The sequence below is a fragment of the Sturnira hondurensis genome, unplaced genomic scaffold (genome assembly GCF_014824575.4).
Source record: "Sturnira hondurensis isolate 20B ecotype Veracruz unplaced genomic scaffold, ASM1482457v3 Scaffold0010128, whole genome shotgun sequence".
NCBI lineage: Eukaryota > Metazoa > Chordata > Mammalia > Chiroptera > Phyllostomidae > Sturnira > Sturnira hondurensis.
Genome location: NW_028082759.1, coordinates 7,355,443 through 7,383,412, shown reverse-complemented (window position 1 = coordinate 7,383,412; position 27,970 = coordinate 7,355,443). Strand labels below are relative to the sequence as shown.

General features: G+C 40.5%; 1 long non-coding RNA gene across 1 annotated transcript; it reads right to left on the bottom strand.

Annotated features, from left to right (window-relative positions):
- Positions 1–263: 263 nt before the first annotated feature.
- On the bottom strand, positions 264–18,211 carry LOC118995261 (uncharacterized). Its single transcript, XR_005068236.1, has 3 exons — positions 18,112–18,211; positions 9,102–9,107; positions 264–274 (listed from the first exon to the last, which is right to left on the bottom strand). It is a non-coding gene; the product is annotated as an uncharacterized LOC118995261 (long non-coding RNA).
- Positions 18,212–27,970: the final 9,759 nt, after the last annotated feature.

Here is a 27,970-nt window from a genome sequence, read left to right as displayed (position 1 = left end):
GGAGTGGGTGGAAAGGTGAATCGTTCCTTACAAACCGTTTGTGCGTCTCTGTTCTCTTGCGTATCAGATGAAGGGTGTTTGAAAACATCGCTTGACTCTGATTATGTTTACCCTGAAGGTATAGTCTTCTTCCCAAGGCAAGGGAGGCAGCAGAACAGAAGGAAGCGTGCATTCCCAGGTAGGCACAGGCAGGTGGGACCACACGGTTGACGGGGAGCCACACTTTGCACTTTTACCATTAAGGCGTGTTAGCAAATAGAAAAAGAAATGCAAGCTGAACATCGTTCTCTATTGCTTTGGGGAACTGAGTGTACTTCTTAGGCCACAGGACGAGGGCATCCTCAACTACACTCTACACACCTTCCTACCCTTTGTGGGTCTTTTGAAAGCCCTGGTTAAAAATTTGTCATTTAGCTTTTATCAAGGAGGCAGAGTGAACTTGTTGGCCAAGGTGATATCTGTAGTCATGTTTCTGGTGCCCAGAATAATTTACCAGGTAAGCAACTCCCTTTATAGAATACTCCCTGCACCAGGCTTGTTCTTTCGTGTGTGTTAATCTTGCAAAGCATCACCATCATATTCAATTCATACATTAAAGCTGCTGATAGAAGCAAACACAGTTAAGAAAATCATTTTTTTTTTGTAGAACTATTATATAATGAGAAGAACAATGATATATTCTAGTTGTTTTCCACTTGGTTTATTGCTCTCTTCACAATCCTACTCCATTACATTTTATCTCTCCCTCCTTTTCATTCCAATAAACCTTATCTGGTCCTACCTATTCTGTTATCTCTTTTCTACCTTTATTCTTATAAGTACTTCTTTTCTTTATTCAGAGTTAGTTTTCCTCTCTCCTTTGAAACTGTCTCAGGAAATGCCACAGGATTCTGCCTTGCTTTGCCTTGCTGACATTGTTCTTGATCAAAAGTCTGATTTGCAGCCTCAATTACATTGCTAAAGATTTACCTACTAATTGGTTTGGCATGTGGATTCATTCTTCAGGTGACAGGGCTAAACATGGTAGGTGGAACACCTAATGGAGGGAAAAAAGCAAGTAAAACAACCTGGAGTTCTTGCCTGTTCATTTCTAGAGCAGTATAGGAGAGATATGTAAATAATGGAGCTATTTATATCAGCTGTCACTTTGCTTTACCTGAGAAGCAACTGCAGTTCTTTAAACAATTCTGCCTGCCCTCTTTGTGGATGGGTGATAACTGTAAAACCTTTTCAGTGTCAAGAATTATACATTTTAATGCCATTTTTCATTTTAATGGAGTTGGAAGCTTTGAGATTAGTTTTGATGGAAATCTTCAACTGGCCCTGACTCTCCTGTTACATTATATACAGTTAAAGGAAAGGCAAAACATTTGTCCCTGCAAATATACGTGTAATCATATGCATAACCAATTTTTAATTGAAAGTGAGGGAAGAAAAATAACTTTAATGTTTTGGAAGCAATTAGATGTATTTCCCTCTGGATATACGATTCCCCGCCCCCCCCCCCCCCCGCCCAAATATAAAAATGCAAGCATTTGGAGTATTTAAAATAAGTATGATGTTGCTTTACTAAATGTTTGTTGAAACATTTATTTTGCTTTCCTGAAAAACATCTGCTCTAGGCTTTGCGATTCCTTCTAAAATGTTTTCTTTTAGTAAACATTTTTATTGAGCTAATAGGTCCTGTGGTTGAGAACATATGTTCTCACAATTTTATGAACTGGTTCATTTCCTTTCTCCTTGTTTTTTATATTTTTGACTGACTGTACTTAAAAAATCCAAACCACACAAAGCTAGCTCATTGCATATGTATTGAAAGGTAATGGAATATAAAAATTAAATATTTAATATTTTTCTTTGGTATACTGTATTTAAAATCTTTGTAAAAGGTTTTTTTTGTCTGTTTCCATTAGAAAAATTGATACCCTTTGTAAATCATTTTGTTTTCATTCTACATTATATCTTATAAAAACTGATACTATGCTTGTATGAGGAAAAGCCCTCTCTTCATTCCTAGAACCAGGAAACCCGGCTTAATTTGTATTTCAATGTACACAATACAAAAAAGAACAATTCTGTCTCTTTGAAAGTCATGCTGTGGAGCTGGTGTTATATCTTTAGAGACACACAATCTTGAGTGTAAACAATACATATCGAGCTGCAATTCAGTAAAACTGGACGGTGAGATTCAAGCCGTAGCTCCTTCAGCTGCATATCTGGGGCATTATTTCTCCTCTCGGGGTTGCATTTTCTTTGTCCATAAAACTGGAAGCCATACTTGCTGTAATTTGCAGGGCTTTCACTATAAGATGAGGTGATTGATGCAGATACTTTTTAGCACGTGCCTCTTTCCCAAAGCCAGGATGTCTTTCACCTTGTGGAGCTTCACATGTCGCCCTCTGACCGTGTGATGCAGTGGGAAATAAATTAAAACTGTCTGGTAACCCAGACACAAAAGCGCTTGTTCTCGCTGTCTCGCTCACTTTTCAGTGGTCCTAGCAGTTTGTCTCCCCTTGCTGTTTGTCAGTGGATTCGACTATACTGTCAAGATAAGGAAATTGACTCATCTTTACAGTACTACTGTGAGCCATAACCAATAAAAAAGAATTTCTCTGTTTAGAAAAATCACCAGACAACATAAATGTTACACAACTGTGTTATATAATCTGCCTTCCCAACATAGCTCCTGGGATTAATGTAGTCATCAATCCAAATAGTACACTGGGTTTAGCACAGAGTAAGCAAATGTAATTTTCCTGCCCATTCATCTCATCAAAAGCTTTACTTCCTGGAATAGTTCATTCACAGTTTCCATAGCTGATAATGATCAGTCACATATTCACTGTACGTGTGTAAACTCCGTTGCTTAATATTTCCAGAAGCCTAGAGGATTCACACACCTATAGTCCCTTATTATTCACTGCTACAGGAACAAAAGCAGAAAAACAAAAACATAGGCTAATTGGCAGTTAGAGAACATTCTTGAGAACGCCCTCTGATCATGGGAAGAAAAACAAACCCTATGTGGTGAGGTCATTTTATTTGAGACCCTTTACTTTCGGCATATCGAAGTACCCCTCTGCAATAACACCAGGTAACTGAAAAGCCAGAGAGAGGCACAGCCTTCACTCTAAATCTCCAGAAGAACTGGATAGGGAATGGTGTTATTCAGACTCTTAGTGGAATTCTTGGACGCGTTTGAATGACAGTGAAGTGCTGTATTGTTATCCTGTATCCTCCTTACAGGAGAACTCAGGAACTTGCTTCATCTTCTCTTGTCGTGTGTCCCTCCCTAAGCCGGATACAATTCCACTACTCATCAGCAAGTTGATTAAATTTTACTTAAGGTTTAATGGGGAGTAGGGGAGAGGATTTACATTGTACACAATGGAACAAAGCTTCATGAAAATTTTCCTCTATTAGATGTTCTCCCCTCCACATTTCCTCTCACTCTTAGCTGCTTCCTCTCTTTCCTCCCTCTCCCACTGTGCCCCTCGCCAGTCCTCAGTATCCCTAGTTACATCTACATTTTCCAGATCATCTTACGTCCAACCAGCCCATCTCTGTGTGCCCTGTTTGGCTGAACAGAAGCCTGAGTTATCCAAACGTCATTTAGAAACCAGTTCAATGACAAGGGAAGTTGGGCCCCAGAAGGTTTCAACCACCTAGACGCTTAGCCTGGCAAGTCCTGCTTCTGGGAGGCTCAGAAGAGAGCAGACAAATTTTCCTAAGTAAAATGAAATGTTTCTCCTGCCACTAATTCTGAATTAAGAAATACTTGTTAAGAATCTACTATTGCGGTCCAGACCTATATGCAGTTCGGCATTTCGGTGTGGCAAAATAACGATGAGTAACAACACAACAAACACAGAAACAAGGTCTATGCCCATACAGAGGTAACTGTTTAGTAGAAAAGATAGTTACTAACCAAAAAGAGACATAAATACGTGTACAGTTACAATGGGGATAGGAATGAGGATGGAGACACTAACTATGCTGTAAGACGTATGAGTAACCCCGTTTAAGAGGTCAGAGGGGTGTCTGAGAAGCTGAGACATGAGTGAAGCAGAAGATATAAGCAGAGAAAGGAAGGGAAGGGTGAGTAGTGAAATGGGTTCAGGCAGTGGGAGCAGCGTAGGCAAAGGGAACTGTGAGAATTCCATGGACGGAAAGCAGGCTAGTGGGCCTGGCGCCTGGAAAGTGAGTAGGGGTGTGGTGTGAGATGAAGCTAAGGAGAGGAAAGGGCCTATTTTGGTGGGTCCTTGCAGGTCAAGGTAAGGAGTGTGGTCTTTAAATCCTTTGAAAGTTTTTAAACTGGAACACAGCATGGAGAAAAGGCAGATCATTCACCCTCATTTATGTTTTGATGCGATTGCTCTGAATAAAATTAGAGAATAAACTGAAGCAGGTTGGGGAGGACAATTGGATATAGACAGATAATGAGAAGCCTTGCAGTGGTCCAGGTGAGACCTGCACCAGAGTGGTGGTAGCTGAGCTAGAAGGAAGTGGGCGTACAAGAGAGTTAACTTGGGTTTGCTCAGGACAGTGATGACTGATAGGCTGGAGGCTTGCGTAACGGGTACAAGAAGGTGACTGAACATTATCTCTTAAATCTGTGGACATGAAGTCCGCTGATGACCTTAGCAAGTGCTATTTTGGTGGAATGATGAAGGTACGAATCATACGGGAGTGGATGGAGGAGGTGAGATGAAGAAATGGGGATAGAAAATGTAAATGAAAACAGCAACATTTTAAAGAAGTTTGGGAATAAAAGAAAGACTTGAGAGCTATAGGGAAATATGTGGTCAAGGATAGAGTTAAGGAATCTTAAAACTTGAATGATTTCATTATGAGGGAGAAGTTAATATACAAAAGAAATCTGAAGCAAGGGATACCGGCTCCCATGCAAAATGGAAGATGACATCTTAGAAGAGAGACAGTCCTAAAGTACTAACAGAGAATATAAACTAGATACAGTCCTAGATGGGTGTGTATGTCTTACATTTGAAAGGTGAGAGAATAGCCATTTACAGGTCCCTACCATTCCTCTCCCCTTCATGAAGAGTGAGTAGGTCAAGTCCTTTTCTGACTGCAAGGTGTTGAGTAGGGTGGAGAAGTTTTGAAAATGTTACTGTGATAAGGGAAGATGAGTCAGCCAGGGGAGTTTAGTGAGACTGCTGGGCAAGACTGTGGGCTTGTTTGAGGTGGTGATTTTGAATTTATAGTGGGATCGATCAAAACTGGGTATTTATTGTCATTTCCTCTGGTGGTTTTACTAAATTCCTTAAAAATGGGTTGCTTCCCTCCCATCATAGTCCATAGTCTTGAGCATGAAGTTGGAACCTAATTAGTGATTTTAAGGAGCGAACCAATGTATAGTGCGAACCAACATGGAGCGAACGAATGCATAGTGCGGAAACTCTACTCAAAGGTAGGTCAATCACACCCAAGAGAGAGCTAGTTGTTAAAATCACAATTTTTTGTATTATGAGACGTACTGTCTTGCCTTTTCTTACTCTGCCTTTATCCATCATCACTCATTATTCTCTTATTTATTTAGTAATATCTGTTTGGTGCCTGTGTGCCAGGCTCTCCACCCTTCAGCCATTGCCTGTTGCCGCCCCTCCCCCCTTTTGCCCCTTATGCTACTAGCCTTCTCCTGTTTCATTTTTACTTTCTCTCTCTGTTTTTGTTCTTTGTTTCTTTCCTTTAGGATGAGGAAGTAGGGGTTTTCAATATTTTCCCAGAGAGTCTAATAGCTCTCATTCACAGACAAAGGGATGGGTCAAGCTTGGAGGGGATGTTTACTAGGGCCCACGACTGGTGGGCTGTGAGCGGTCAGTGCAGCCCTGTTCCTGTGAGACCCGTGCAAGCCTCAGATAGAACCTGCAGAATATGTCGTATTTTAATGGTTATTCATATATTCTCCTCACTAGACTGAATTTTATAACAACTTCTGGATTTTAGTAACTACATTTGTTTATTTAACAAGTGTTTGCTGGATTACTAAGTGCCTGGGAATCACTGTGTTCCATTGGGAGAGGGAAAGAGACAGAAACTCTTTTTTTCAAGGAGCTCAGAGTCCCACGAGGTAGATACATAGGTGAGCGAATACATTGCCATGTGTTGTGATGAAGGCTACAATATAAATATGCAGGAGAGAAGAGTTAACACAACAGAGTGAGGCTGAGTCAGGAAATGCTGTTGTTGAGAGTAATGTGTGAAACGACCGTGAATGCTGATTTGTTTATCAGGAAGTGAGAAGATGGAGACAGGTGAGTGGGTTTAGCATCTCATAAGCAGATGGAACTATTGGCACTGCCAAAGCCTAGAAGGCCTGGGAGAGATTGTTCAGGGAACAAAGAAGGAAGCACACACAGCAGGCAGATTGCGAAGTCCTTTTATCTGTGCTGAGTGCTTGGGCTTTACTTTATAGGCGACGGAATACAAGCGAGGAACTTTAAGCAGTTGGAATGACATGATGTATGTCTTTTTGCATAATCATGCTGGTGGTGATATGAAAGATGGCTTTGAAGGAGCAAAACTCAGAAGGTCAATGAAGAGTTTAGACCAGAGATAAAGACATTCTGAACTACACAGCAGGTAGAAGCAACTAGCTTTGTGAAGGAAGCAAGGTTGAGGTAGAGGAGAGTGAGAGGAGAGACCGAAAGGTGACTCCTGGGTTTCTGGTCCATGGGGCTGGCTGGATGGGGACACTCCCCATGGTGATTCTGGGTGGTACAAGGTGAGAAACAGGTTTGAGGAGAGTAAAAGATCCACTGTAGGTGTATTAATTTGGAAGAGCCCCTGGAACATGTTGGTGCAGGTTTACAATAAGATTTACAAAAGTTAGAAAAGAGGCCTGTGTGACTAATAAAGAATTATAATTTTGTAACCTGAGAGGAGTAATTAAAATTATGGGAACAAATGATGTTGCCTGGAAGAGGGAGAGTAAAAAAAACCAAACAAACAGAATAAAACATGGGACCCTGAGAAATATTAGCACTTCAGGGTCTGGTAGAAGAAAAAGAAGCAAGAGAGGTAGAATCCAGAGAGGCCAGTGAGGCAGAGATTCAAGGAAAAAGTCAATAATGTAAAAAAGTAGATGATATAAGGGTTTGGTATTGTCCATCGGTTTGAGAATGAACATATCTTTTGTCTTTTTATTATTTATTTATTTTATGTGCCTATATTGTCATAAATATAATATTTTAATTTTTTCATAAATTACTTTATTGTTGTTCAATTATAGTTGTCCACTTTTTCTCCCCACCACTCCCTGCCTCCCCAGCCAAACCCACCTCCTTCCCTTGCTTCCACTCTCCCCCTTGGTTTTGTCCCTGTGTCCTTTACAGTATGAAAACCCTTCTCCCCACAGTTCCCTCCCCTATCCCTCTGACTATTGTCAGATTGTTCTTAATTTTAATGTCTCTGGTTATATTTTGTTTCCTTTTTCCTTTTGTTGATTATGTTTCAGTTAAAGGTGAGATCATATGGTATTTATCCCTCACCACCTGGCTTATTTCACTTAGCATAATGCTCTCCAGTTCCATCCATGCTGTTGCAAAGGGTAGGAGATCCTTCTTTCTCTCTGCTGCGTAGAATTTCATTGTGTAAATGTAGCATAGTTTTTTGCTCCACTCATTTGCTGATGGGCACTTAGGTTGCTTCTAGCACTTGGCTATTGTAAATTGTGCTGCTATGAACATTGGGGTGCATAGGTTCTTTTGAACTGGTGTTTCAGGGCTCATAGGGTATAATCCCAGCAGTGGAATTGCTGGGTCAAAAAGCAGTTACATTTTGAATTTCCTGAGGAAATTCCATACTGTTTTCCACAGTGGCTGCACCAGTCTGCATTCCCACCAACAGTGCACTAGGGTTCCCTTTTCTCTGCATCTTCTCCAACACTTATTTGTTGATTTGTTTATGTTGGCCATTCTGACTGGTGTGAGGTGGTATCTCATTGTGGTGTTAATTTGCATTTCTCTGATGGCTAGTGATGCTGAGCATCTTTTCATGTGTCTCTGGGCCCTCTATATGTCCTCCTTGGAGAAGTGTCTGTTGAAGTCTTTTGCCCATTTTTTAATTGTTTTTTTGTCTTCCTGGAGTAGAGTCGTGTGAGTTCTTTGTATATTTTGGAGGTCAAACTCTTGTCTGAGGTATCATTGGCAAATATGTTTTTCCATATAGTCAGTTCTCTTTTCATTTTAATGCTGTTTTCTTTAGGCATGTAGAAGGTTTTTAATTTGATGAGGTCCCATTTGTTTATTCTTTCCATTATGTTCTTTACTTTAGGGGACGTATCAGTGAAGATGTTGCTGTGTGGAATGTCTGAGATTTTCCTGCTGTTTTTTTAATGGTCATGTATTTTTCTCTGAGCATTATTGCCAATGTTATTTATATTTTCTTTAGTGTATTTTTAGTACAATGTCAAGGGTAGGCATGGAGATGCTGCATTGGTGAGAAAAAATCATCGCTAATCAGATGTTACTGGGTTGAGGGACAAAAGGAGAGCAAGGGAAGTAAGAAAGGAAGTGCAGACATTTTTGGATTTTAACACAGCCAGGGTGATGAGAGGGTAAAAGTCTGTAATGCCTTAGAGCACGGGCTTTCCATCTTTGACATCCTCTGAGGGTCAGCAGGTGGGCGGTAGGCTGTGCTGTGTGACTCTAGACGTGGCTCCCACTCAATGGCAGGTGAATGTCACCAAGACAAAGAATGTTCTAACAATTAGGAGCTTTCTACCATGGGGATGTTCTTCTTAGTAAAGAAGGAAATCTATTACTCTGAGACGTGTTAAACGAGAGTCTGAAGAGCCACTTGCCAGAACACTGGAGAGGAGAGTCCTATATCATTTAAAGCAGGGATCTCCGAACCCCAGGCTGCCAACGGTACCAGTCTGTGGCCAGTTGGGACGAGGGTTGCAAAGCAGGAGGTGAGCGGTGGGCAGGCGAGAGTGACAGGTCCCTGGTGCCAACAAGGTTGGGGACCACTGATTTAAGGGGTGGAGAGAAAAGTCAAACATTTTAATGCGAGACTCCTTTCAGCTCTAATCTTTTATTTATGTCGGCTGACATTTTTAATTTGCATTACATGAAAACTCGAGACTGCAGGCCTCTTGACTTGCTTTGTAATTCTCTTCTTGTTCTGTGTGTTCTCTCTCCCTGAAAAACCTTAGCTTGTCCTACCAGGTACTCTTTCTCTTTCCCATCGTTCATGCACCATACCAATGGACCGAAATGGGCTCCTTTTCTACTTGTTTTAAGTTTCTTCTCCTCTTGAAGCTTCCCAGACTAACCTTCATCAAGTCCCTGTCGCAGCAGTTGTTCCAGACAACTCTTCTGTTGGTGGCAAGTGCCAACCGCAGGCCAGTAATGCAGTCACTGCCTGTCAGGGTGTCAGCAAACACACATGTGCTTTTATACAAGTGGTTTGTTACTTTGGCTGGAACTGCCCTCCTCTACCAACAACTAAGTCAATTCAAAAATGTAATAAAGGAAAGCTTGGCTTGGCAAACAAAGAGCAAATGGAGAAATATGATTATTCTATAAGATGAACAATTTTTTAAAAATATATATTTTATTGATTATACCATTACAGTTGTTCTGTTTCCCCCCTTCATTTCCCTCCACCTTGTACACCCCCTCCCCCACCATTCCCCACCTTTAGTTTATGACCATGTGTCTCACGTTCTTTAGATTCTACATTCCCCCTACTATTCTTGCCCTCCCCCCTATCTATTTTTTACCTACCGTCTATGCTACTTATTTTCTGTATCTTCTCCCCCCTTCTCCTCCTCCCACTCCCCTGTTGCTAACCCTCCATGTGTTCTTCATTTCTATGGTTCCACCCCTGATCTAGCTGTCCTCTTGGTTTGATTTTTGTTTTAAGTGTGGTTGTTAATAACTGTGAATTTGCTGGCCTTTTACCGTTCATATTTTTTATCTTCTTTTTCTTAGATAAGTCCCTTTAACATTTTATATAATAAGGGCTTGGTGATGATGAACTCCTTGAATTTGATCTTGTCTGAGAAGCACTTTATCTGTCCTTCAATTCTAAATGAAAGCTTTGCTGGATAGAGCAATCTTGGCTGTAGGTCTTTGGATTTCATGACTTGGAATACTTCTTTCCAGCCCCTTCTTGCCTGTAAGGTCTCTTTTGAGAAATCCGCTGGCAGTCTGATGGGAACTCCTTTTAGGTAACTGTCCCCTTAACTCTTGCTGCTTCTAGGATTCTCTCCTTCATTTTAATCTTGGCTAATGTAATTATGATGTGCCTTGGTGTGTTCCTTCTCGGGTCCAACTTCTTTGGGATTCCCTGAGCTTCCCGGATTTCCTGGAAGTCTATTTCCTTTGCCAGACTGGGAAAGTTCTCCTTTATTATTTGTTCAAATAAGTTTTTCTACTCATGGCTGTTTCTTTTCCCCTTCTGGTACCCCTGTAATTTGAATGTTGGAACATTTACAGATGTCCTGGAGGTTCCTAAGCCTCTCGTCAGTTTTTTGAATTCTTGTTACTTCACATTTTTCTGTTTGGTCATTTCTTCCTTCCTTCTGGTCTACCCCTTGATTTGAGTCCCAGTTTCCTTTCCCATCACTATTGATTTCCTGTGCATTTCCCTTCATTTCAATTAGTTTAGCCTTCATATGTTCCTCTAATTTGTGACTAAAACCAACCAGTTCTGTGAGCATCCTGATCACCATTGTTTTGGACTGTGCATCTGAGAGGTTCGCTATTTCCTGGTCACTTAGAGTTATCAGCTCTGGGGCTTTGAATTCTTCTTGAGCCATGTTTTGGACTGTTCATGCCTGTTCCATTGAGGAGCAGAGCCCTAGGTGTTCACCAGAGCAGGGCAACTCAGTCGCTGGGTTGTGATGCTGTATGTGGGGGCGGGGGTCAAAGGGGAGCAATGGTGGTTTCCTCTGCTGCCTCCCGCCACCAGGCCCACTCGGTCCGCCCCACTGCATGCGAATGTGCGACTGTGGTCAGCTCGCTGCCTTGCACCCTCGCTGGGTTTGCCTGCTGGGGCCTGTGCGGTCTGTGTCACTGCTCTGCTGGTTTATCTGCATGCAAATGTGTGATCGAGGTCAGCCTGCCCCGCACCCTCACTGGGTCTGTGCTGCTACCCCGGCTGCCTGTGCGCCTGGGTCAGGGGATCTTTCCTGCCCGACCCTGCTCTGATGCTGGCTCCGCCCCTTTTACCGGTCCAGTTGAATGGTTTGTTGTTGTTGGACTTCCGTATAGTTCAATTTTCTGTTCTTTGGCTGCGTCTTTGTTTACTAAACCTTTGTTGTACTCAAACTTGGTTGTGGGAGAAGGCACAGTGTTTCCACCTAAGCCTCCATCTTGGCAGAAGTCTCCAAGATGAACAGTTGTTTTGATGTCATGTTTTTTAAAAGAATTTATCTTTGGAGAGAAGGGAAGGGAGGGAGGAAGAGAAACATTGATGTGAGACAGAAACATCAGTTTGTTGCTTCTTGTTTGTGCCCTGGCCGGGGACCGAACTCACAGCCCAGGCATGTGCCTTGATTGGGTAACAAGCTGGCAAACCTTGGCTTTGGAGGACGATGCCCGACCAACCGAGCTACACCAGTCGGGGCTGATATGTCATGGTTTTACATGAGGAAAACACCACATTCACATGTATAAGTAACAATAATGAGGAAGGTGCAGCAATGGGGATGCGATTTGTATTTTCCATCTAATTATATGTGTTAATTGATTCAGCAGCACTAGATCTGAGTGATATCTCTTCCTGCTATGTGTACATATTATCACCACTGTTCAGAATTCCTAAAGGTGGAACTATTCCAGGGAGCCATTGTTTTTAAATAGCAGAAGACTTCCTTTTTTGTATATAAAAACTGCTTTATCGTTCTGAAATATGTTATACATTTAATTTCTTTTTTAAAATAAAAATGCTACATATAAACTCGACATTTCACCGATTTGGAATTGATGTTATAAGACCAGTCGGTGTACTCACTGAATTCCTCATTCATTTTATGGAGCCCCCAGTAGCTATCAAGGCCGAGTTAGGCTCAGTTTGCAGTGTGTCGTACCATAGGGAGGCATGGGCTTTCTTGTGCTTGCTGGCCAGGTCTCACTGTGACCACAGGCTTTCTGTTTGGACAGCTGTGCTGTCAGGCCCCTGGTTTCACCTGCTTTTGAGAATGGACTCACCTCTAAGCCATGTCCTTTACTTCTAATTCTTGGGTTAAATTTTCTGTATAGATAATGAAAATCAGTATCTAAAGTACATGTATAAATTAAATGTAAACTTGTTATGAGTGTCCGGAGGGGCTCTTTTGAGTAACTGCGTAATTTCAGAGCACCAGCCTGTCATCGATTTTAGGTGCTGAGACGTCGCACAGGTTAGGATAGAAACAGATCGTTCGAAGGAGCACAAATAACTGAATTATGTAGCTGCTACTATTTCTTGTTTTCATTAGGATTGTGCACATATAAACGATAGTTATTAAATAATACTTTCTGGTTTTATACTCAAAACATTAATTTTTCTCTTTTAGCATTTTCCCATTTATTGGATAGAGCGGATGGTTTTACTGATGTAACCAAGATGGAGAAAGTTTTATTAGAACTTCAGGGAGGTTGGCCGTGGTTAGGTGATAAGTGACTCCCTTGGTTGAATAGCGTTGTACTTCCCAGGCCCTGTGGGCTGTGGGAGGGTGATGTGGCGGGAGCATGGGCTTTAGAATCTGACCACACGTGAAGGAGAAGAGGGCTGGAGCCACTCCCACGGCAGGAGGCTGTGGGGTACGTGGTCTCATTCCTCCCCATAACACCCATCATCCCCGCTAAACTTCTCCCACTCCTAAAATTATGGGGGCAGTTAGTCTGTGAAAATGAGGATGGGGCAGAATTTCTTTTCTGAGATGGAACCCAAGGACCTGAAGTTAGAACATGCAGAAATACTGGAAGCGAGATTTCTGGATTTTCTAGGCCATGATACTGGCTGTTGAATCCAACTTTACTTAAATTTTTAAGGGATAGAGAGCCTCCAAATGATTCTGAGGTTTCATTTAAACCAGAGTTAGTGCAACAGTGAAATACTAAACAAAAATATGGTTCGTGTTGGTTTTGAACTACGAGGAGGCATAGATTTGTAGCTACCATACGGATAGGCGTTTCTGTCACTTCTCTGTATGTAGTGTAAACATGTGTGTTCTTAAATATTACTCTTATTTGTTTAAATTTGTATTTCTGGGTAGGGATGTATTCGTTTTTTCATTCTTGGAACTCCTCACAGAATCTAGTAAAGTTGAAAGGGAGCTAGTTAATGTAGTTTTCTGTTCACACGACTGAGCCCAAACATGGAGGGGAACAGACAATGACAAGAGTTGGAAAAATGAAATAAAGGAATTGGTAGAAATGAAAAATTATCCACTTACTCCAGATCCACACAAATATTAGAGTAAATATTTTGCTTTTGGCCCACATTGTGATGGGTCATTAAAGTTTCCAATAGGTAATTGTCATCCATCAAGCAAAACCCAAAATTAAACAAAATCCAAAAATTCCTACAGCTTAAATTAATGAAAAAAGGGGGGGCATTTTAATGTGAGGCCAGCTCCGGTGTGGTCCAGTGGGGTGTGAGTGGAAACACAGTTGGTGCCCCTCCAAGCACGACTCTCAGACCACCTGTATTGTGAACACAGGTGCACTCATGCAAATGCAAACGTGTGAGCCCTATTATCAAATGCGAAGTCACAGAGTCTGGGAGACAGGGTTCAACAACTGCATTTTTAATCCGTACCTCAGGTAATTTCTCATGTTTACAACCACAGCCCTGGAATACAGATTGCTGTGTGGTTTCAGAGTTAGTGGATTTTATTACTATTACAAGGCAGGGGGGAAATGACAAGGGAATATTTTTGTTGGTAAGCAGACCAGCAGGGTGGTGTGGCAGTGAAATGAGCTTTGCAGGAACACAAGCCAGGATTTGACTGGATGACGCTCTGGGCGAGTCATTTAATTTTCCCGATGCTTTGTCTTCCTTTCTGTAAAATGCAAATCTTGCAGTATTGTGGTTGTGGGTAAAGATAATTTCTGTGCAGAGCCAGACATGTATAGGTACCTGATGAGTCTTAAGCTGTGACTTACCACGGAGCCCTGCGAAAGGACATTTTACTGTGTTTCACCTGTGCAACCCTCGATGCCAGGACACTGTCGGGAAGCATACCCATCCCACATTTGAAGAAAATATTTTGTAAACAGGTCCTCTCACCCAGTGCAATCATTACTAATATCACGTACATGGAGGACAAATGTGATCCCATAAGAAATGCATGGCCAGAGGATAAATACGATCCTGTAAGAAATTCGTGAACTTAGAGGAAGTAAAATCTGCTGGGGAGACATGGTAGAATAATGCAAACTTCCTCCTGCTTTGCAGCAGAACGTGATTGCAGAGGAAAAGTGGGACTTCCACGGGAGCAAAAAGAAATCATTTCAACTAAATTTGATGGACTAGAAAAGATAATGCTGCAGATAACAAAGGAACTAAAATTATAGCTCCGAGGAAGTAGGAGAACAAACACCAGGTTTTTTTTGTTTGCTATCTATGTGATTAAATCTCAGAGGAGCATGACAAGAAGACCTGATGTGAGAAGAAAAGAAGTGGCGGGTGGAATTTGTGTTCAGTGTCGTTCCTGCAAATTGGTGCAGGTTTGGGTTTGCTTCTGTGAAGAAGTAACTGTGGCATGCCTTAGGCCCTGATTCACGTAGAAAGGGGGCACGGGGTGTAAAAGACAGAAAACTGTACTTGAACAACAATTAAATAAATAAATTAAAAAAATAAAATAGAAAGCAAGTCATGGTTGAACTATAAGATAATTATGAGGGACTTCCTTAAGGATGGAACATATTTAATCCCTTTTCTCAATTTTTGAAAATGAATATTTGGGCATTTGGATGATGTATGATTGCCAGAGGTGTATTTCATTTTCACAGCTTTTAAAAAAAATGGGGCTGGGAAGGGAGGTGATGTCTTCCTAGAAAATCCTACATAATTATTTGCAATTTATTACCACATTTATTGAGGTGGTAGCTCCAGTGCTGAAATCACTAAAGAGAGAAATATTCAGGTAGTAACTAGATTATCGGCACCAGGCAATTAGCAAAGAAAACAAGCCTTCCTTATAATCAGTGGGCGTGGTTCCTCTTTTAGCTTTACTGAGATTTGATTGATGTATAACATGATATGTGGTTTCCCATCCAGCTTTGTTGAGATGCAGTTGACATATAACTTTGTGTAAATTTGAGGTATACAACATATTGATTTGATACATTTGGATGTTGCAAAATGATTACCACCCCAGCTTTAGCTAAGACCTCCATCATGTCACATAATTACCATTTATTTTTTGTGGTGAAAACATTTAGGGTCTACTCCCTTAGCAACTTTGAAGTATCTAGTCCAATATTGTTAACTTTAGTAACCATGCTGTACATTAGATCTTCAAAACGTTTTCTTTCATAAAAAAACAAACTATTTCTTTCATAACTTGAAGTTGTACTCTTTGACCACGACATCCCCAGTCTCCCTCACTCTCCCCAGTCCCTGGTAACCACCACTATACACTATACCACTAAATGTGTACATTTTCTTTGTCCATTCCCTCATCGACAGACACCTGGGCTGTTTGCAAACCTCGGCTATTGCAAATGGCACTGCAGTGACCATGGGAGCTCAGGTATCTCTTCGAGATACTGATTTCCTTTCGGATATATACCTGATGATTAGTGATGTTATGCCCCTTTTGATGTACCTGTTTTGGCCATTTTAAAAAATTGGGTTGTTTTACTATTATGGAATTGCATAAATTTTTAATATATTTTGTATATTGACCCTATATCAGTTACATGATTTGCAAATATTTTACTGTATTCCATGGGTTGCCTTGTCATTTTGTTGGCCATTTCTGTTGCTGTTCAGAGCTTTTTAGTTTTGTATGTTTTTTTTTGTAGTCACAGTTGTTTATTTTTATTTTGGTTTCCTTTGCTCTTGGTGCCAAATCCAAAAAAAAATTTTATTGTCAAGACCAGTATCAAGGAACTTTGCTCCCTATGTTTCCTTCTGGAAATGTTTACATTTTTGGTCTTACATTTAAGTTTTTAATTCATTTTGAATTAGTTCTTGTGAGTTATGCGAAATAAGGGTCCAATTTCATTCTTCTGCATGTGATTACCCAGTTTCTCAATACCATTTAATGAAGAGACTGTGCTTTCCCCATTGAGTGTGCTTGTCCGACCTGTCAAATATTAGTTGATTATATGGGGTCTGTCCAGAAAAAGTCCAGCCATTGTTAACATAAAGAGAACAGTTTGTGCAACATTGATGTAACCTGGAAGCCAAGGAGAGTGGACTGGAATGAGCATAAGTGAATAATGACAGCCTCACTGTTCTAGTCAGTGGGGGCGGTAGATGCCATTGAGTGAGCATGTGTACTGTGTGTCTGTTGCATTCAAAATGACTGAGCGAACCCTGGCTGGTGTGGTTCAGTGCATTGAGTGCCATCCTGCGAACTGAAAGGGAACTGGTTAAATTACCAGTCAGGGCACATGACCAGGTTGCAGGCCAAGTCCCCAGTTGGGGGACGTGCGAGAGGCAACTGGTCTATGTTTCGCTCACACATCGATGTTTCTAGCCCTCTCTTCCTCCCTCCCTCCCTTTCTCTCTCTCTAAAACTAAATAAAAATAAAATCTTTTAAAAAGCGACTGAGTGAGTAGAGTAATGGATCTATGTCAAATTTTGTGATAGGCTTGAACATTTCTTCACGGAAGCTAGTCGGATGATTCAGAAGGCTGTAGCTATGGGCAACCGGTGATTGGCAGCTTCATCACAGCAACGCACCTGCTCATGCATCATGTCTGGTCCAGAGTTTTTTGGTGAAACATCAAATCACCCAGGTGACCAGAGGACATCTGGTCAAGAGGGAGGCACAGGTAAACATGGCTCAGCTCTTCACACAGCCACAGCAAAAATTACAACTAAATTACAAAACAACTATCACCCAGAATTGTCAGGAAATTGAGCTGTATGGAAGTCCAACAACCAAGGAATTAAACAAGTCACATTCATCCAGACAGGTAGGAGGGGCTGAGATGCAGAGACGTGTGGAGACATGGAGATGCGGAGTGGGCAGCCCCACACCCATGTGTGGCAGATAAAAATCGAGAGGGTTGCTTTGGGAGTAAGGAATCCCAGTCCCAAACCAGACCGCCCAGCACCAGGGTTCCAGCACCAGGAAGATAAATCTCCATAACTTCTGGCTGTAAAAACCAGTGGGTGTTGGGCTGGCAGAAGAAACTGTAGGATTCTCCGCTGTCTTCTTTTAAAGGGCACACAAAGGACTCAGGACTTACACAGACTCAATCTCTCTGGGCTTTAGCACCGAGGCAGCAGCTGGAAGGGCATCAGTGGCAATGAGGAGAAACGGAATCCTCTGGCATCAGGGTGAGTGCCAGGGGACAGCTTCCCCCCAGACAAAACTGCAGAGGCCAGGCAGCAGCATTGTCCCCTTTCTGAGCCCTCCTCGATGCAGAGCCACAGTGTAGTGACACCTGATTGGAGAAACTATCCACCTGGTTCACACAGGTTGCCCTGCCCTGGCTCCGCCCCATCCAACTTACAGGTGCAATTTTGTATAATAGGCCGTGCTACTAAGACTGGGAGTTAAAGTAGCTCTTCTTAATACAAAGAAACAAACACAGGGTGGCTGCCAAAATGTGGAGACAAAGAAATATGGGTCAAATGAAAGAACAGACAAAAAAAAAACCTCCAGAAAAAGAACTAAACAATACAGCGAACCAACAGGGGAGTGGATGAAGCTGAGAATCAAATCAATGATTTGGAACATAAGAAAGAAAAAAGCATTCAATTGGAGCAGCAAGAAGAAAAAAGAATTTAAAAAAAGTGAAGATAGGCTAAGGAGCCTCCAGGACAACTTCAAATGCACCAACATTTGAATTATAGGAAGAAGCAGAGGAAGAAGACGCATCAGAAAAGGAAGAGCAAGAAATCGAAAACTTACTTGATAAAAATAACAAAAAAAGCCTTCCGTAATTTGGTGAAGGAAAGAGATATACAACCACAAAGAGCCCCAAACAAGGTGAATCCAAAGAGGCTCATGTCAAGACACATTATAATTAAAATGCCAAAGGTTGAAGATAAAGAGAGAATCTTAAAAGCAGCCAGGGAAAAGCAGAGTTACCTACAAAGGAGTTCCCATAAGACCGTCAGCTGATTTCTCTAAAGAAACATTACAGGCAAGAAGTATTCAAGTGCTGAAAAGCAAGGACCTACAACCTAGATCACTCTATCCAGCCAAGCTATCATTTAGAATTTAAGGGCAGATAAAGTGCTTCCCAGACAAGGTGAAACTAAAGGAGTTCATCATCACCAAGCCATTATAATATGAAGTGTTAAAGGGAATTATTTAAGAAGAAGAAGAAGAAGAACAAAACTATGAACATTAAAATGGCAATAAATTCACCCCTATCAACAATTGAATCTAAAAAACAAACTAAGCAAACAAGCAAAACAAAAACAGAATCATAGATGTAGAGATCATTTGGAGGGTTATCAGTTGGGAATGGAAAGGAGGAGAATGGGGGAGAAGGTGTAGGGATTAAGAAGTACAAATTGGGCCTTGGCTGGTGTGGCTCAGTGGGTTGAGTTCTGGTCTGTGAACCAAAGGGTCACCAGTTTGATTCCCAGTGAGGGCACATGCCTGGATTGTAAGCCAGGTCCCCAGAGAAGCAACTGCACATTGATGTTTCTGTCCTTCTCTTTCTCCCTCCCTTCCCCTCTCTCTAAAGATAAATAAATAAAATCTAAAAAAAAAGAAGTACAAGTTAATACAGAATAGACAGGGGCCATTAAGAACAGTATAGGAAATGGAGTAGCCAAAAAACTTACAGGCATAACCTATGGACGTGAACTAAGCACATGAGTTAAGGGGGTGATTGCCAGAGGGAATGGGGGTACAGGGTGGAGGAAAGCAAAATTGGAACAACTATAATAGCATAATCAATAAAATATATTTAAAAAATCACCCAGGTGACTCAGCTCTTCTATAGCCCAGATTTGTCACACTGTGACTTCTGGCTTTTTCCAAAACTAAAATTATCTTTGAGAGGGAAGGGATTTCAGGCCATCTATGAGATTCAGGAAATGATGGGGTAGCTGATGGCAATTGGGAGAATGGTGTGAGGTCTCAGGGTGCCTATTTTGAAGGGGACTGAGACATCATTGTCTTATATACAATGTTTCTTGTATCTTCTTCAGTAAATGTCTCTATTTTTCATAGTTCATGGCTGGATATCTTCTGGACAGACTTCGTATATGTGAAGGTTTATTTCTTGTCCCTGAATTCTATTCCACTGGTCTAGTGTGTCTATTTTTATGCCAGTACCATACTGTTTTTTTATTACTATGGCTTTGTAGTATAGTTTAAAATCATCTTATACAATTTATTCAGCTTTGTTTTTTCTCAGTATTGTTTTGGCTATTTGGGATCTTTTGTGGTTCCAATACAAATTGAGGGCTGGAAATTTTTTTTGTGAAATATGACATGAGGATTTTGGTAGGGATTACATTGAATCTACTTTTTGTTTTCTAAGTAATGGCATCTAGGGAGTATGAGGGGGACCCCCAAACCCCAGAATTATCTCCTGGAGGGTGGGCCCTTTGTAGTACAGCTTCCCCAGCTAGGTGAGTATTCTAGGAACCCATCTGTATCACTGTAGCAGCTGGTGTTGTGAGAAGCTGTGTTGGGCTTCAGTGAATTTCTTTTGAAGACTCAGCACATGTGCCCATTTCATCATGGGTGATCTGTGAGCACGCCTGCCCACACCACCCTGTGTTCAGCAGTTTTTGCCAAAAATGGCGTGACCCCATGCCCCACCCTCCCTATTTACCGAATCTCGCCCTGGGCAGCTTGGTTTTTGTTTCCCAGGATGAAAAAAGTCCTCAAAGGGAAATGTTTTGCTGATGTAAAAGAGGTAAAACAACAACAACGAAAAGGCAGAAGCACTAAAAGGCATCAAAATCAACAAGTTAAAAACTGTTGTGTGCAGTGGAAAGAAATGTCTCAATGGGTGTATTGATCACACTAAATGGAGAGTACTTTGAAAGTGACTGAAGTTTAAACATGTAAGAATAAATATGCAGATTTTTATAAATATATTCTGCTTTTTTGGGTCCCTGCTTGTGGATTTTACAGGATTATTAACAAAGTAGCAAACCGCTTGTAAAGCACAGGGTGACAAAGTCATGGACCACGGGAGGGGAAGTCATTCCTCAGTAAAAGTCCATCTGACAGTTCAGTGGACCCTATTGAATGAAGGCTGGGGCTCCTTAGAACGCAGTTAAAGAGGATATTGCTGTTTGTGCCATTAACACTAGGCAACTGTAGACAAACAAATAGTCACAAATTTCTGGGAAAATGCAAAGAACCCAAAATAGAGCTATCAGAAAACAAAAGGAGAATCCCAGGTTAGCTTAGAAGAAAATAATTGATTGGCTATACCTAATTAAGTTATACTTAATCAAAGGTTTTTGTCATTTTCTAGGGATCAGATATTTAATTAACATGCTCCATGATATTATTAAGCACCTAGTAGATACCATGCACATGCTGGGAAGTCTGGTGAATTAAGACATACAGTATGTCATCAAAAAAACCTACAGTCTCAGGGACTAGAATCGCACATAAGGTCTGTGCGTGCTTCCAGCTGTATGCATATGTGCATCCTGGATTTTCATGTATTCTAAACTCTAAATTGGCATCTTATAGAATAAACTTATCATTCTTTGTTAAGTTTTCACTGTATGTCTCAATAAACTCTAAGAGCATGCTCTAGAGAAATAACTGGGAGAGGCACCCTCACCTGATTTTTCATCGGGATAGCAGGGTCTCATTATGAGCAGGCCACCTAGTCCACCGTCTGCAGAACTTGGCCTTACCAGGCTTATTTGAAGCTGGAAGTGCGGCACTTGGAACAAAGACACGTTGTTCCTCTCCAATAGGGAGAAATCACTGTGAGTGGTTGTACAGACAGGTGATATTAAATTTAATGGGTAAAATAGTTATTAACCTTAAGAGATTTTAACAGGAATCCAAATCTTTTTATGAGGGAGAATAAATTTTTTTCATGAAGTATGTCATTATCCTTTGGGCATAATTAATTAGAAAGGCATAATTCCTTCCACAGACAATGGGGATAGTGTGCAATTTGCATTTTTCTTGCATTACTCTGTAGTTCAGAACTTTATGTTTAGAAAAATGAATAAAGGGCAAAGAATCTATTCAAGTCCATTTCTACCTGCACGAAGATGCCAGAACCTCTTTAGTGTGATTCCATGGCCAGCCTGGGCTGAAACTACCATTCTCATACTTTTAAAATGATCTCTTCCAACCATCTCACCTAATACTTTAAAGTTGATTGTTTTAAGTTCAGTAGCATCTTCTTGGTGATTTTTTGCCATTTCTTATAGAGGAAGTTGGCTTTATTTTGACATCTGGTATAATAATCATATCCAAATGGACAATATGGACGTTAGTCGAAAGGGTTTGACTTGTTCCTTCTAAAGCTCCTCAGTTTCCTAAACCAGACAGCTGCTGTCATGGTTTTAAATCTCCCACGTGATTCAGAGAGGAGGAAGTTGGAGACCTGCTTGACTATGTGTGTACGAGGTAAGTATATAAGTTCAGAAGCCTTCAGTTAGTTCCCCACCCCCCAAATGTATGCACGTGGCATCATGCGTGAGAGCCACACCTTCAATCGCCTTTCAGAATGATTAATTGCTGAGCCACAAAGACTTCCTCCAATCCTCGGACAGAGCATCTTCCTGGCTTACAATTAATGGAGCTTCTTTGACCAATTCCTAGCAGAAAGTGGGGAAAAGAGCTTATTTTAAATGATGAACACATCTCCATTTGCTATAAACTCTAACCTTTGGTAGCTGCCTTTCAGTTTCTTTGTCTCCAGCCCAATAACCTGTGAACAGGGCGAATCTCTCTTTAGTCAAGATGTAACTGAGGCACGATTCCAACCCAACTTCCTTTGAAAGATTCCAACCCAACTTCCTCCCTTTTGAATACTAAGCATGAGGTCATAAATTAGAAAAATGCACGCATTTTTCAGTTATCATGCTATTTACTAAGTTCTGACAGAATTACCCTTTCTAGTTCTGGTTGTAGTGCACGGAGATTTACTAAAGGAGGCTGTAATGCATCTCTTTAAAATAAGAGCTGGTTGGTTACAGCCACTATATTCACAGTTAATGGCGATTTAGCAGACATAGAGGGAACATTTTTTCCTGATTTTATGATGTGTTTGAAAACCTCAACAATAATAAAGCGTAAAGTGTAATTTTCCTTTCTAAAAGCTTGTCTTGTGGGTTTGGTATTTCTCGCTATCTAAAAATGCATTATTGTACAGGTTTTGCAGGTACACGTGTCTCTTACAGCAGAGCACTTGATGACAAGGAAAAATTGCAACAAGTCAGCTTACTGTGGAGTTACAGGTGTTCTTCATTTACTTTCTGATTTAAATTGTCCCATCAGAAAATGCAGTCATGGTCCTTTGACTTTCGCATAACAAACTATTCCAGAAGAGTCAACGGTAAATTCAATTCTTAAAAACTAACAAAGTCGGTGACAACTGACTAGTTAAGGTGCTAAATAATAGGGATAATAGAGATCACGAGTCAGTTTTTCCCTTTAATTTTATCAAGAATAATAACTTAAAAAACTGTCATGTTACAAAAGCTGTTCAGTCACAATAGCCACTCATGTAGAAATGACTGGACTAGAAAATAAAATCATTTCATGCAGCATGCTCCAAGTGTATCAAATAAATGTAAAAAGAATATGTCAATAGTGGTCTGTGAACATTACAAAGCTATAGTAATTAAAACAGTATGGGTATTAGTATAAAAACAGACACATAGATCAATGGGAACAGAATAGAGAGCTCACACATAAACCAATGCACGCATATGTGGTTGATTATTTACAACAAAGGGGCCAGAAATACACATTGGGGAAAGGACAGTCTGTTGAATAAGTGGTGCTGGGAAAATCAGAAGCTACATGCAAAAGAATGAAACTGGACCATGTGTAAAAGTTACTCAAAAAGGATTAAAGACTTGAAACCCATAGAAGAAAACATAGGAGGTAAGCTTCTTAGCACAGGTCTTGGCTATGATTTTTAAAATCTTAACCAAAAGCAAAAGCTACAAAAGCAAAAATAAACAAACAATGAGAATACATCAAATTGAAAAAAGGAAAAGCATCAACAAAATGAAAAGGCATCTACTGAATAGGAGGACATATTAACAGATCATATTCATCTGGTAAGGGGCCAATATCCAAATATGCATAAAGAACTCTTAGAACTCAATAGCAAAAAATAAAATAAAACCAATTTGATTAAAAATGGGCAGAAGATCAGAATAGACAGTTTTCCAAAGAAAACATCCATATGGCCAGTAGCTGCATGAAAAGATGCTCTAATCTTCAGGGAAATGTAAAAGAAAACCACTGTGAGATGATCCCTCACGCCTGTTAGAATGACTATTATCAAAAAAGACTAGAAATAACAAGTGTTGAAGGATGTAGAGAAAAGGGAACGCCTGCACACTGTTTTCTTTGTAAACTGGTATAGCCACTATGCAAAGTAGATGGAATTTACTAAAAAAATTGAACTATCCATGAGTCAGCTTCTGGGTATTTATTCAAAGAAAACAAAATAACTAAGTTTATAAATATATCTCCCATGTTTATTATAGCATTATTTACATTATTATAGCATTATTTCCATTATTTAGCCAAGATATGGAAACAACCTAAGTGTTCATCAATGGATGAATGGATAAAGATGTGATACACATGCACACAAACACACACATGTATATCAGCCATGAAAACAGAATGACATCTTGCCATTTATAGCAACATGGATAAACCTCAATGGCACTATGCTAAGTGAAATAAGCCAGATAGAGAAAGGCAGATACCATATGATCTTGCTTACATATGGAATCTAAAGATAATTTATATATATATATATTTATATATATACACATACATATATATATATATCATAGATACAGAAAATAGATTGTTGGTTGCTAGGAGATGAGGGGAGTACTAGTAGTGGGTGAACTGTTTTGTTTATGGTTTAAATAAAATGTTTTTTAAAAATTTATTTTGAGGAAAGGGGAGTTGAGGGAAAAGAAATTCTTCTATTCATTGTTGATGATAGCTAAATACTGAAAACAATCTAAATGTCCAGCTATGGGTAATGGGTTAAGTAGTTCATGACGTGCATACAACAAAATACCACAGAGAATGAGGCAGTTTTATTTATATGCAAATAGCACCTAAGCCACACGATTATGTGAAAAGACCAAGATACAGAAGCCTATGTATACTATCATTTATAGGAATAGCAAAAGAAAAATATGCCTCTGTGTGTGTGTGTGTGCACGTGTGCTGTTACAGGGGTACAGTATTCTAGAAGGATACACAAGGAACTAGAAAAAGTGTTTGTCTCTGGGTGACCAAATTGGGTGACCAAAAAATTTCCTTATGTCAAAGGACCATATGGGTACTCTCTTCTCAGTAGCATATTAAAAGTATCATACACCGTGACCAAGTGGGATTTATTCCAGGGATGCAAGTGAGGTTCAATATGTGCAAATCAGTAAATGTGATACAGGTACCACATCAAAAAAATAAAGGATAAATATCATATGATCTCAAGCAATGCAGAAAAAGAATTGACAAAAGTTAATATTCACTCACGATAAGAATCCCAACAGACTGAATCTAGGGAGAAAATACCTCCACATGATGAAGGCCATATATGACCAGCTAACAGCATCCTCAGTGGTGAAATGCTGAAGGCTGTTCCTTTTAAGATCGGATTCACTTATTTTCTTCATTCTTCATATCCAATTTGTCCATTAGGAAGGTTCTTGGTTCTACTTCCAAAATATAATCTGTCCAGTACCCTCAATCATTGTCACTGTCACCTTAGGCTCAGGTGCTTGGAATACTGTTAGGGCTCCTTCGCTGGTGCCTGTTTCTGCAATCTCATGTTCTCCACAAGTGACTTCCTGCATTTACCCCTTTAAATCTCTCCTCTGCGCTTTCTCTAAGCAGCAGGAACAGATATGCTCTTCAGCACTACTTTTTATTCCATAAAAGATTCAGGTGTGGATATCTTTGTTGATAGATGCTCCATGATTAATGTACCTAATTTCTGAGCTGCCCAAAGAAACTAAGCCATTCGAAGAACACAGGGAAGAAGTGTCTGCACCTTTTTATTTTTGGAGAAATAGCCTTAGATGTCAAATATTTTACATATAAATGACATTTTTATTATGAGGTTTTTCTGTACAAAATTGAGAAACAAGCTTACGTTAGTGCCTTTCCCCTTAAAGGCAAAGACCATAGCCCACTGACGATGTGTGCACTACCACGATTGTGAATAAGCAGAGGGCAAGACACCATTTCTATAATTGCACTGCTCTTCCTACTTCCTCCATTCGTATGGAAACATCAGGGAAATATATCTGTCTCTTTACTTTTACTGACGAGCCATGATTGCAAACAATCAGAACCAGACTCAGTATTGTTACTTGTAAATAGCAATTTTTTAAACTGTACATTAGTTTAGCTTGGAGCTGAGCAAAGCTGTTTGGCCCAGGGGCTACAAAGGACGGGAAGGTCAGGGCACTCTGCAGAGCTGTGAGTGTGTCTTTGCTAGTGCATGCTCTATTTTGATTCCCAAAATGCCTTTGAGTGATGTCAAATCAATAACCCTTACCAAAAGAGGGTGCACAGAGCTGAGCATTTCTGAGAAAAGAAAAAAAAAAAGATTTGTATGGAGGGACAGGGTTCCCTGTGTATTAGGAAGCAGAAATGACTGCAGTTAATTTGGTGGTGGATGGAAATCAGGTAATAAGGATTCTGAAGATGAGCAGTGGTGACAGTTTCACGCATGGGTTTGTAGGTTAGACAAGTCCTGGGGAGCGCGCTCTAGTCAGAGCTCCGCTCTGGTAGCACACATGGTGAGATACCCTAAATAGATCTGCTCGTGGATTCTGGGGTCTATTGCTCATTCACTTCCTCAGTTCATTGATTCATTGTCTTTCCTGGCCTCCTCATCCCCCCAGACCTGATATTACTAAATGAATGACTTTGACTTTCCTCCCATATTTTCTCCACATATTTACTCAGTTTAAAGGAGCCTAGGAAGGGAAGTGTCAACACTGCAAACTATCAATTGACTGTATCTCTAAAATGTGTAATGAAAAGCACTTGCAAGTTTTGATTTGATTTACTAAAATTGAATTTTGGTTACAATGTCCTAGCAAGATGTCTATTATGTGAAGAAGAGTTATGTTGCTGTTCGTAGCTACATGGAATTATGTTGCAAACCAGCTAACAGGAAGGCAAATTTTTTATCAGGCAGCGTGCAGTGCTTGTGCCAATGGGAGAGATATTATGAAGCTTTTCTGATAACAATAAGTATTTAATATATTAAAGGATATATACAATATTTATGGTTATTTTTGAATTCTTCATATGAATTATTTACTATATAGGTCTCACTAGAAATTTATTACTAGCTTCTTGGTGAGCATGGTGCTTTTTAGAAATACTTTTTGGGCTGCTGCTTACTGTTAATGTACAGGCTAGCAGTGTTTTAAGTTCTTTTTTAAAAGCACCCAGGTTATTTTGGTTCTAAGCTCCTCTAGGGCTGACTAGGAGGGCCTTGGCTGTTTTAACTATTCTTTTCCTAAGAGGCAAATAATAATTCAGATTAGTGGTGAGTGTAGAATTTTCCTTGCCTTTCAGAACTGGAGAAATCCGTGAGGGCTAGAGCAGGGCATTTGTATGATGCACTGAGTCATTTGACACGGCCAAATGTGCAGTGAGGAGCTAGACCTGGGGAATGAAAGACAGTGTCAATGGTTCCTGGAGTTTGTGTTCTTGTTGAACCCCCTGTGTCACAGAAAAAGGAACGTGGGAGTTTTTCCCTCCTCCTGCCAAGGTAGGAGGTGAGGGGTGATGACTGGGAAGAATGACTTGAATATTGCATCTTCGGGGAAAAACAAAGAATTCCCATGATCCTTTGAGGAGATCACATATGCAGACACCGGAGCCTCTCCTTTGTAACAGACGCCCCGAAACCTCGCATGATGTCACCTTGTGTTCCTTTTCTGTTAACTAACTCTTTTCGCTCTGATCAAGGTGCATATTTTTGCTATTTACATGTTTAGTTCTGTCAGCTCTCTTACTTCAGTGGTTAAATAAATCTTTTTTTGCTATTTTTCAAGGAAGTCACTTTACAGAGATGGTATTGTGTTTTGTTATAAACAATAGCTCCCAAATGTGGTCCGTGAGAGACTATGTCGGAAATTATACAGGCACGTAATGTATGTACTCTCCCTCCCTCGTGTATGTGTTTTTTGTGTGTGTGTCTGAATTTTCCCGGGCCCCAACCCATTTCCCAGGTGATTCTTATACAAAGCATCGTGTGGAAACCCCTCTAACCAATGTGACATTCTAAACACCTCATTTGCCCCTTACAGAAACATGGGGGGAGTCCTTGAAGTTATTTGCCAGGTCGGGTACTCAGACAGTGAAGATTTTTATGTGGGTTGTGAAGAGATAGAATTTTTTTTTGTGTGTAAGGATATCTCTCTTGAGAGTGTGGTCTTTTTCATAGGCTTTTCCCATGGGATCAGGGTGTTAAAATGAGACCATCTTGTGAGGATGGTCTGAAACAAGACCAGTAGGAGGAGGAGGCAGGACGTGGGGTCTACGTCGGCTTCCGTCTAGAGCAGATTTTGAGTTGGAGCAGAACAGAGCAGACAGGGTCTCATGGCCTTTACGAAGTTCAGGGAGTGGAGTCCCGGCTTGTG